This window comes from Podarcis vaucheri, assembly GCF_965113315.1.
Source record: "Podarcis vaucheri genome assembly, chromosome: 16".
Lineage (NCBI taxonomy): Eukaryota > Metazoa > Chordata > Lepidosauria > Squamata > Lacertidae > Podarcis > Podarcis vaucheri.
In genome coordinates this window covers 25,526,294-25,538,476 of record NC_138754.1, presented here as the reverse complement: position 1 = coordinate 25,538,476, position 12,183 = coordinate 25,526,294, and positions in this window count along the sequence as shown.

Genomic DNA, 12,183 nt, shown 5'->3' with positions numbered 1-12,183 from the left:
TGCAGCACTCATCTTGCTTTCAGGCCAAGAGAGCCAGTGTTTGTCCACAGACAGCTTTCCAGGTCATGCTGCCAGCAGGACTAAACGGCTTCTGGTGCAATGGGACACTGTGACGGAAGCCAGAGCGCATAGAAACACCGTTTCCCGTCCCACCACAACAGTACCTATTTATCTACTTGCACTGGTGTGCTTTTGAACTGCTAGGTTGGCAGGCGCTGGGACACAGCAATGGGAGCTCATCCTGTCATGGGGATTCGAACAGCCGACCTTCTGATTGGCAAGCCCAAGAGGCTCAGTGGTGTAGCCCACAGCGCCACCCGCGTGTACCTTTTCAGCAACAATTTTCACGTCTGAATAGGCTTGTCTAAACAGAAATGTTTTTAGTGGGTGCCAAACAGAGCAATGTGAAGGTGCCTGCCTGGTGTCAAGAGGCAGGGAGTTCCGGAGGGTAGGTTCTGCCACACTAAAAGATTGATTTCTTACCGACGATAGCACCACTTCTGCAGATGGAAGCAGCCCGGGGGGGGCAGTATATGGGGTAAAGTGATATCACAGGTTCTAAGTTGTTAAGGGCTTTATACACACATAGAGGGAGAGATTCCTGCAATGCAGGGGTTGGACTAGATGATCTCTGTGGTACCCTCCAACTCTACAGTTCTATGATTTTGACCCCAGCTCCAAGCTCCCCCTGGTGATAATAATGATACTACTAATGCGGTGGTAACCTGGTTCTTAAACGCCTTGGTACTCAAACAACTTAGAACCCAAACACTGCAAACCCAGAAGTGTTTTGGCTTCTGAACTTTTTTTGGAAGCCGAACGTGCTCCTTTTTGAGTGTCACACTTCCATTTTGAGTGATATGCAGAGGTCTGTCTGTTTTTGCTATTTATTTTGCGTTTTTGCAGCTCTTCTTTTTGTGAGTGTGTGGAACCCATTTCAGCTACTGATTGATTGATTGTGTGTGTGACTGCAGTACATTGTTTATTGCTTTCATTTTATGGGTCAATGGTCTTGTTAGATAGTAAAATTCATGTTAAATTGCTGTTTTAGGGCTTGTTTTTAAAAGTCTGAAACGGATTAATCCATTTTGCATTACTTACCGGTAGTATGGGAAAGCACGCCTTGGTTTTGGAACACTTTGGTTTTGGAACGGACTTCCGGAATGGATTAAGGTACCACTGTAATAGTGACAATGTGATAAATTTCCATGAGGACGTTTTGTTTGTTTTTATAACACAGTGATGCAAAACTGAACTTTAAACGGAAAAATGAGAAACTGTAATTGACAAATTGTCCATTCCACTGTGGCGGAGTCGGGTCAGGGGCGTGCGTATTCTTCCCCCTAGCTGCCAGCTCCCCCTGCTGTCATTTGGCCACCACTCATCTTGCAAGGGACATGGGTGGCGCTGTCGTCTAAACCACAGAGCCTAGGACTTGCCGATCAGAAGGTCGGCGGTTCGAATCCCCATGACGGGGTGAGCTCCCGTTGTTCGGTCCCTGCTCCTGCCAACCTAGCAGTTCGAAAGCACATCGAAGTGCAAGTAGATAAACAGGTACCACTCTGGCGGGAAGGTAAACGCCGTTTCCATGCACTGCTCTGGTTCGCCAGAAGCGGCTTAGTCATTCTGGCCACATGACCCGGAACCTGTATGCCGGCTCCCTCGGCCAATAAAGCGAGATGAGCGCCGCAACCCCAGAGTCGGTCACGACTGGACCTAATGGTCAGGGGTCCCTTTACCTTTACCTTTACATCTTGCCAAGTGGGTGAGGAAATTCACTGACTAATTTGGTCAGGGAGGTGGCCTGTTTATAGTTTCAATTTCTCACCAAGAACATCACAGAGGTGCATGGCGTAAGTTAGTTACGTGCCTCTTGAGAAAGGATTTCAGCCTGTCAGTCCTGCTCCCAGAGGGAATTAAAAAGGTCTATCTTCAAGATATTCATCGAGTTTGTTTTAATAATGACTGGCAGCTTTGATTACACGGTAAGTAAGCTTCCATCAGCCATCCCCAATTCAATTCCTCAGCTCAGTGTTGCACTGCAACTCATATCAGCGCCAGCCAGCATGACTAGTGGTCAGAGCTGGCGAAAGCTGTGGTCTAAAATATCTAGAAGCTACCAGGCTGGGTGAAACTGGATTACACTGTAACATTTTTCTTTATGTCCCAAATCTGCACTTGGGCCATGTATTTATTTTATTTTTATTTTTAGTGATCTGAACATCTGGCTAAATGCAAATAATTATTTGATCAATCAGGCTGCTTTTTTTAAAAAAAAAATTGGGGTTATTAACTTCTTGCACTTATCTGGAAGTTTTGGAGCAATCAAAACACTTCAGGCCCATTATCTCTGCACTCCTTACAACAACCCCGCAAAGCGAGTGGGTTGTTTTTTAAAAAAATCCCCAAACAGTGGCTGCGATGTCAGAGTGAGAGAGACGTCTAATCAATTAAAGGATCTGCTTCAATCAGCTGGCAGTCGGGATAGTGATTGCCAAGCAGCTTTGCTAAGGTGGCTTCAATCACATATACACCTTCAATCAGCACCTGCCGAAAAGCAATCATTTATTTTGGGGGCGAAATGGGAACGGGTGAGTTCGGCAAAAAAATATTGCAGCGCGTCCTCTGTCACAAAAGGAGTCTCCGTGTCCAACCATCCCCTCCACTTTCCAACTTTCTATTTTTAATAATATTTTCATTGGTTTTACAAATTTTTATACATATTAACTTTAACCATTTCAAACACTGAAATAAAAGGTTCGTTTGAACCTTCAGACCTCCTTCCCTCCCTCCATTTAAAATTAGATTTTCTGCATCTTTTACCATTATCCATCTGTTACATATCCATAGTTACCATAGTTAATTCCGCATTACAAGCATCATTACATCCCTGCCAATGATTTTAACCATTTACAGTGGTCTTTTAATTAAGTTAGGAATTTACTCCAGTCTTGGATCTTCCTGGTTTCTGATCTTCCCCATCAGTTTCGCCATCTCTGCATATACTCCATCCATTCCGTCTGCCATTCTTCTCTTTTTGGTACTTCTTTCTTCCTTCCATCTCTGGGCTAGTAGCATTCTCACTGCTGTCGTTGCAGACATGAAGAGTCTTTTATCTTGGTGTCTCCTCACCTATTATATCTAACAAAAGAGCTTTTGGTTTTTTAACAAATGTATTTTGAACATTTTCTTTAGTTCATTATATATCATTTCCCAGAAAGCTTTTACCAATGTACGTCCACCACATATGGTAAAAAGTACCCTCCTTCCCTTTGCATTCCCAACACAAATTTGAACTCATTTTGTACATCTCTGCAATTTTACTCAGTGTTAGATACCAATGATACATCATTTTCACATAATTTTCTTTCACAAACAGCATGCAGGAAATTTTATTTCCTCTTTCCATAACTTTTCCCAAGATAAACGTTGCATATTATACTCAAAATCTCTAGCCCAGTGTATCATCACTGCCTTGATTTCTTCATCTTTTGTATACCATTCCAGAAGTACCGTATTTTTCGCTCTATAAGACGCACCAGACCACAAGACGCACCTAGTTTTTGGAGGAGGAAAACAAGAAAAAAAATATTCTGAATCTCAGAAGCTAGAACAGCAAGAGGGATCGCTGCGCAGTGAAAGCAGCGATCCCTCTTGCTGTTCTGGCTTCTGGGATAGCTGCGCAGCCTGCATTCACTCCATAAGACGCACACACATTTCCCCTTACTTTTTAGGAGGGAAAAAGTGAGTCTTATAGAGCAAAAAATATGGTAATTTGAATAGTCGACTTTCCAACTTTCAATCAACATTCCGCAGGTACTGAGCATGCTCAGTCCTCATTCGGCTGGGTTACCCCCCCCACACACACACACACACACTTTGTTCTTAAAAAGAACAGAAAGAAACAATTCTGTACTTCTGCAAACCTCTGAGCATCACTGTGCTGATAATTCCTTCCTTCTCATTTCACTCTCTAGATGCATTTTGCCTGGAATCCTGTTGGCATGAAACACCTGAGTTTGCCATTAGAAGGAATGATTATCTCTGCACTGGGGCAATTGGAAGAAAACTCCGCTCGCCCACTGGCGTGATCAGAGTGTTTGGAAAAGAGCCATCATTTCATGGCTGCATTTCAGGTGGGCTTTTCCTCCTAACAGCCCCTCAGCGGACGTTTCGGGATTCACATCGAGCGAAAAGCCTTCTTTCCCCATCGCTGGCTTGAAGCCAGCAGATGACAAGTGTGACCCGTGTGTGTGTGTGTGATGCTCATGCTAAGGTTTAAAAAACAGACATCCATCACAGCCTCCCCAAAGAAGGGACCCTGATTTGCTAGGGGAGAAGCAGGTCCTCCACTCCCCTGCCCCAGTGACCCCCTCCATCTGCCTTCATTCAACAACGCAGTTCTCAGTCCATCACCACCATTTCCCACGGAACGCAGAGTGCTTTGCTCAAGAACTTCAAATCAGCCAGCGTCAGGCAATTGCCGGTTGCAATAATGGCTGGTAATTTAGATACAGGAGCAGCAAACTACAGACTCCGCCAACAGCGGCATTACATTTTGCGAAGGAGTCCAGCCTGTAAACATTTAAAAAGGAGGGCGCTCTTTATTACTGTATTTACTACACAAAGCAATTTGGTCCAAATGAAGCAAGAGATTAAACTCTTTCCCTTGCTTGTCAGCCTAAGGTAGAAGATTCCTGGTAGGCAGGGCAAAAACAGATGCATAGAAAGGCTTCGATGCATTCCAGACAGGCTGTAATTCAGTGGCAGAGCTTCTGCCTTCCATGTAGAAGGTTGCAGGTTCGATCCCTGACAACTCCAGGTGGGGCTGGGAATGTCCTCTGTCTGAAACCGCTGAGGCTCTGCCAGTCAATGTAGACAATACTCAGCCAAATAATCCAGTGTTCAGACTTGGTATAATGCAACTTCTCATTCAAATTATCCATTTATTCAGAACCAAAAGGGCTAGAATCTGAATTTTTTTTAAAGGAAGGGTCATAGTTCAGTGGTAGAGCAATTGCTTTATATGCACAAGGTCCCAGGTGGCATCTCTAGGGATGGTGTGGAACATCGCTTACCTGAAAATCCTGGAGATCCGCTGTCACTCAGGGCCACCAATGTTGAGCTCATTAATGGACATGAATAGCTTCAGTTCATCTGTTTCAAAGGGTATTTTTTGAGTATTACCTAGTTTCTTTCAGCCCATTGTGTAGACGTGCCCAAATTTTGGTGTGAGTGTGTCAGGATGCCTTCAGTGGCTCCCGGCTGGTTGCCCAGGAAAGTATAAAGACAAGGGAAAGACTCTTACCGTCCTTTGAAATACACTTGTTCACCATATATACAGGATCTGGTGTGTGTGATATGCAAATGCTCAGGGACCGGCCCTACTGTTAGGCAGAGTGAGGCAGATGTCTTGGATGGCAGGTGCTGGTGGCAAAGGGTTGCCTATTTGCTACCTGGACAAGTTCAATGTGTTACTATTGGTCTATGTAACCCTGAACAACTTAGTACAAGGTCACCTCTGAGATATTTCATTTATGCCCCCTTGACTGCTTCCATGTGCAGACCTAGAGCTATTTCTGATGCCACGTCTGCATTTGTAGGAACTCAATCTTTTAGTCTGGCAAAACCTAGACCAGGGGCCAGCAAGGTTTACCTCTCCTGGGCATGTTCACTCTAGTGGAGATCCCTCTGTGGGCCGAATTGTGTGTGTGCATGCGCTCGCAATTTCCAGCATCTGCATCTGCACAGACATGATTTCCGGCATCTGTGCAGACGCGATTTCCCACACCGCGAAAGCAAGTCCCCACGCCTTGCTGCGCCAGTTTAGCGCAACGTGCGGGGACTCAATGAGCAGGCAGCTCAGTTCATGGGTGGCTCGTGGGCTGGTTAAACAACCCCTGTGGGCCGTTTGTGGCCCATGGGCCTTAGGTTGCCTACTCCTGACCTAGACCTTGGAACTCCCTGCCACTTGACATGAGGCAGATGCCTTCACTGTACTGTTTTCGGTGCCTGCTAAAAACATATCTGTTTATGCAAGCCTATCCAGGTGTGAGGAATATTGGCATGTGCTTTAATCTGGTTTTTGGCATATAGCTGATTTTAATCTTTTTTTAAAAAAAAGTTTTAAATAGCTCTTTTTAACTGTACCAATTGTTGTTTCATTCTTTTTGTAAACTGCTTTGAGGTGTTTTACAATTCGCTTAGGCTCAGCATGCTGCTTGAACCCTTTTATCCCAGCTCAGTCAAGGGAGATTATCTGCAGGAGTGTCATTCGTCATTTCTCAAGTTGGCAAGGATAATTTGACAGCAACAAGAAAAAATCAGAAAGTTCCTCCTAATGTTTAGTCAGAATCTCCTTTCTTTGTCATTTGAATCCATCTGCTCAGGTCCTACCCTCCGGAGCAGCAGAAAACCTGCTTGCTCCATCTTCCACGTGACAGCCCCTCCGATATTTGAAGATGGCTATCATACCTTCTCCAGGCTAAACACACCTAACTCCCTCAACCACACACACACCCACTCACACTCACACATACACACACACACACACCCCAGCTTGGCTTTCAGAACCTTGATCATCTTGGTCAACCTCCTTTGCACATGTTTCAACTTGTCAATATATCCTTCTTAAACCATAATGCCCAAGGTAGAATAGAGTGGCACTATTACTGTCCTTGATCTGGACACTATACTTCTGTTGATGCACCCTAGAATTGCATTAGCTTTTGGAACTGATTTGTGGAAGTTGCCCTCTGCCTGTCTTGGGAGACAGGGGAGAAGTGTGCCTTTGGGGTGAAGTCAAACTTTTGGGAGCTTACAGCGCCTGCTGTGGTTGTAGAGACCAATACAGGATATGGCGATTGTATCTCCTTTCAGCCTCCTCTTCTCCAGACTGTACGTAGCCAACTCCCTCAAGCATTTCCCATAAGGTTGGTTTACTCCTCTTAAGATTGTTTAAGGGACTGATGGGCTTCCAATGGTCTCTCTCCGTGCCTGTGTGTGGTGTGTGTTGCGGGTTAGCAACGTGGCATCCCGCAGGGCTGGAAATCCTTTCACTGCTGACAGATTGGAAATTGCTTTACCACCAAGCAGACAGAGAGCGAGAAACGATTCGAGCTTCTCTCCTCCTCATTGACATGTAATGACACCCTGCGTAAAATAGAAAGATAGCAATTAACATCTGATAAGACTCCATTTTATAGGGGAAATACCAGCTGCGTAAGCAGGGAAAATGACACAGTGCTTTGTAGATACTTTTAGCATAATATTTCAGCAGAGCCAACTGCCAATATTATCATACAGTGGCACCTCGAGTTACAAACACCTCAGGTTACAAACGCTGCAGGTTACAAACTCCGCTAACCTGGAAGAGTTACCTCGAGTTGAGAACTTTGCCCCAGGATGAGAACGGAAATTGTGTGCCAGCGGTGCAGCAGCAGCAAGAGGCCCCATTAATGAAAGCATGCCTCTGGTTAAGAACAGTTTCAGGTTAAGAACAGACCTCCAGAATGAATTAAGTTCGTAACTAGAGGTACCACTGTATGTCTGTTTAGAACAGGGGTAGTTAAACCCCAGTTGGCGGGCCCGATGTAGTGTCTCCCCCAGCAATTTTTTTCTGCCCCACAAGATCCTGCTGATTTTGATGGTGGGGGCAAAAAAATAAAGCAGTCATAGTTCTGGGGAGGACTGAGCTATGTACCTGTACAGTGGTACCTCGGGTTAAGAACTTAATTTGTTCCAGAGGTCCGTTCTTAACCTGAAACTGTTCTTAACCTGAGGTACCACTTTAGCTAATGGGGCCTCCTGCTGCCACTGCTGTGCGATTTCTGTTCTCTTCCTGAAGCAAAGTTCTTAACCCGAGGTACTATTTCTGGGTTAGCGGAGTCTGTAACCTGAAGCGTCTGTAGCCTGAAGCGTCTGTAACCCGAGGTACCACTGTATTTCAGATTCCCCATAGCTCAGTTGTGTAGCGTCTGCCACAGCAGGCAGCGGCCGTGGGGCTGAGACCCCCCCCCCCCAATTTTCAATGAGGGGGCTGAGCTTAGGTGACCAGACTTTTTTTTTCAATGAATCCGGGGACACTTTTCAACTTCAGTAGCAATGATAGGATTTTGTCAGGGGACTGATATATATCCGGGGACTGTCCCTGGGAAACGGTAACGTCTGGTAACGTTAGGCTCAATATTCCACAACCTGCCCCTTCAGGCCCTCCTGCAGTAAGCACCACCAAGTGAAAATGCCCCATCAAGCCTAGCCTCAGCTGCGGCAGGCCCCCATCGGCCTTTCAGAGAGTGTGTTGGGCCCCATCGGGCCTCCTGCTGCTGCGTGACATCACAAACGTGATGCTCCCAGTACGTTTCCGAGCACAGTTCAAAGTGTTGGTGCTAACGTCTCCAGACAATGGAATGACCCTTTTTGTGGATGCCTTAGGCAGTTGAATGTGCATGCAAACTCTCTCCATTTTCCTCCCTCCTACCCACCTGCCTGCGTGGCCCTGGGCACTGGCAACCCTTGGAGATGCCATTGGGGATTAAACCTGGGACCTCCTGAGCTACAGTCCTTCTGCTGGAGCTGGTTTGAACCACTAAAACCATCCCCTCTTGCCATCCAGAAAGGCCCCGATGAGGTCCTCCACATATACCCAATACTTCTGGCCTTCCTTAAATGCTGACTTTTGCTCCTGTGCAATTTTCTCTTTGATGAACACTCTGGAGAAAAAGTCAGTTCTTTTATGCTTCCAGGAGTCCATCCAGATTTCTACAAACAAAGGGATAAGATACCTCTTTCTCTCTCTCTCTCCTCTCTCCTTGGGCTGCCCCATTTCTTTGCAACTTTGACTAAGAGTGTTCTCCTTGCCAGCTGGCAAAACGGAGCCCACCAGGGAGAGGGGGGTCCTAGAAATTAAGAAAAATGATGGTCTCCCCCTCAATTCCTGAGCATTACAGACTCAAGGACAAAAGAAGGCCCTTGCAAAGACAGAGCAGCTGGTTGGATGGCACAGGGCTTTGCTAGGATGCAGAATCCTTGAGATGCAACCCTTGGAGATTTAGCTATGCAGTTAAAGCCATGGTTTTCCCAGTAGTGATGTATGGAAGTGAGAGCTGGACCACAAAGAAAGCTGATCGCCGAAGAATTGATGCTTTTGAATTATGGTGCTGGAGGAGACTCTTGAGAGTCCCATGGACTGCAAGAAGATCAAACCTATGCATTCTGAAGGAAATCAGCCCTGAGTGCGCACTGGAAGGACAGATCCTGAAGCTGAGGCTCCAATACTTTGGCCACCTCATGAGAAGAGAAGACTCCCTGGAAAAGACCCTGAGGTTGGGAAAGATGGAGGGCAAAAGGCAAAGGGGATGACAGAGGACGAGATGGTTGAGCAATGTTCTTGAAGCTACCAGCATGAATTTGACCAAACTGCGGGAGGCAGTGGAAGACAGGAGTGCCTGGCATGCTCTGGTCCATGGGGTCATGAAGAGTTGGACATGACTAAACGACTAAACAACAACAACAAGCTTTGCGTTAGGAAACACCAGCCCCACACTTAAGTGGGGGCAAATTTGCCCCATCCTGATTCCCTCCAGAAGGAGATTCAGGCAGTCTCTCCCTGGGGAGGAGCTTGAGAAGCGTCCACGTGCAAGTGCAGGCCAATCAGAGCAGCTAGATGGGCAGACCTCAGCTATTTACCCCACTATCTCTTGACCTGCCTTTCTTGGGACGCAGGTGGTGCTGTGGTCTAAACCATGGGTAGGCAGACTAAGGCCCGGGGGCCAGATCCGGCCCAATCGCCTTCTAAATCCGGCCCACGGATGGTCTGGGGATCAACATGTTTTTACATGAGTAGAATGTGTGCTTTTATTTAAAATGCATCTCTGGGTTATTTGTGGGGCATAGGGAACCGTTCATTTTTTAAAATTGTTTTTTGAAAATATAGTCCGGCCCCCCACAAGGTCTGAGGGACAGTGAACCGGCCCCCTGCTGAAAAAGTTTGCTGACCCCTGGTCTAAACCACTGAGCCACTTGGACATGCTGATCAGAAGGTTGGTGGTTCAAATCCCCACAATGGGGCGAGCTCCCGTTGCAAAGTGGTTTAGTCCTGCTGTCCACATGACCTGGAAAGCTGTCTGTGGACAAACGCTGGCTCCCTCAGCCTGAAAGCAAGATAAGCACCACAACCCCATAGTCACCTTTGACTGGACTTAACCTTTCAGGGATCCTTTACATTGACCTTTTACCTGTCTTTCCTGCCCCGAACGAACAGCTAATTGAACCAATCAAACTCAAAGAATCAATACCAAACACACCAACCTTCAAAGAAAACACAGAATTCCAGTCACTGGGAATCACAAATGGGGAGAACACTGTGCGATTCCAACTGGGGCATCTGGTTTACCACCATAAAAGCAGGGTGCTGGACCAGATCATCCAACGGGGTTCTTTTATGGAACCTCCAAGTCCAGACACGGTCTATCTTAGACCCCCAGGTTTTTAGAGGCAATTGGCCGCTGTGAGAACAGGATGCTAGAATCCCTTTAACAGGATCCATCTGCAAGGCTCTTCTGAATTTTTTTCAGCCTTGCGGGAGATGACAAGGACATGGTCCACATATGCTGTTGCTTTTTTAAAAAAAATAATAATTTAAAATTAAATTTAAAATGCCAGAATGAACCAAAGATCACAATCGATTAATGCATTGCAATAAATCAAAGAGGCTGTGCTACCTCAGCTGATGAATGTAGCTTGCTTTTCCAGAACTCAATAAATTTAAGCCAGTGATGGACTAAATTGCTGCATTTTTATCATCTCTCTTTTATGCAAATACAGCTTGTTAGTTTAGCCATTACAGTGCACTTTCTCAGAAGAGCCCGTTCAGAAAGCTGAGTCATCATTAGCACCGTCTTGTGCATCCTACAGTCACGTAGGATATCGAACTCTGGCTGGCGAGTTCTCAGGGCACCTCCCCAAGATCATAAAATCACATCGTCGAATTTTAGAATTGAAAGGGACCCGCAGGGGTCATCCAGACCAACCCCCTGCAATGCAGGAATCTCAACTAGATCATACATATAGAATCGAATGATTTAAAAAAAATAATAATAACACAGCTATCAGCCATCTTCAAGAAGCAGCAGAAAGTAATAAAAATCACTAACTTAAAAACATTAAAACAGATGGCATCACTGAAGGTGCTCTGCAGCAAATCTAGAAGGCCTTATGCAGAGTTCAAGGTGAACACTAAAGAAGAGCAAGACATGGATGTTGTTTCAGAACCAGCCAGACTGAGCTCTAGATAAGGGAACTACCTTGGTGGAACAGATAGAAAACAGGGATCATTTCATCAGCTTAGCTTGAGCTTCCCTCCCCCCCCCAAAAAAAAATAAAAATCAGGCACCTCCTGCCCCTGAATTGTGCCAGCTGGTCATTACAGAAACAACTGTTTAGAAATTAGTTTTGTGTTTTCCTCTTCCCTCCCTGCCCCTTTTTCCTTGTGTGTTGTGGGGTTGTTGTTTTTAGATTGTAAGCTTGCAGGGACAGGGATGGTCTTGTTTCTTTTTATTATTATTTAATTTTTTTATTAACGATTTCAACATAACAACATATCAAAACATCTCATATTCATCATTTCCCCCCGCCTACCCATCAAACCCTCCCTTCCTCCCCCCCCCCAAGACTTTCCTCAGCTCCTCTGATTTCTCAACTCATATTGTTCTCTGCATACTGTAAAATTGTATGAATCCTTATATTATCTATCTACTACATGAACAATCAACAGATTTGTGTATGTTTATTCAAAACCTGCCAAGGAGTCCAATTCATTTTGTTGACTTTTTAAGTAATATGTGAAAAGTCCCCATTCTTCTTTAAAGTCACAGTTGTCTTTATCTCTCAGTTTGTATGTCAATTTAGCCATCTCTGCATAGTTCATCAATTTCTCTTGCCATTGTTCTTTTGTCGGGGTTTCCTCATTCTTCCACCCTTGTGCTATCAAGACTCTTGCCGCTGTTGTAGCATACATAAATAAATTCTTTGTTTGCCTTGGCAAGTCTTGTCCTACAATCACTAACAAAAATGCTTCTGGGTTTTTTTACAAATTCCATTTTAAACATTTTCTTCAATTCATTATATATCATTTCCCCCCAAAAATTAATTTCTCTACATTCCCACCACATATGATAAAAAGTC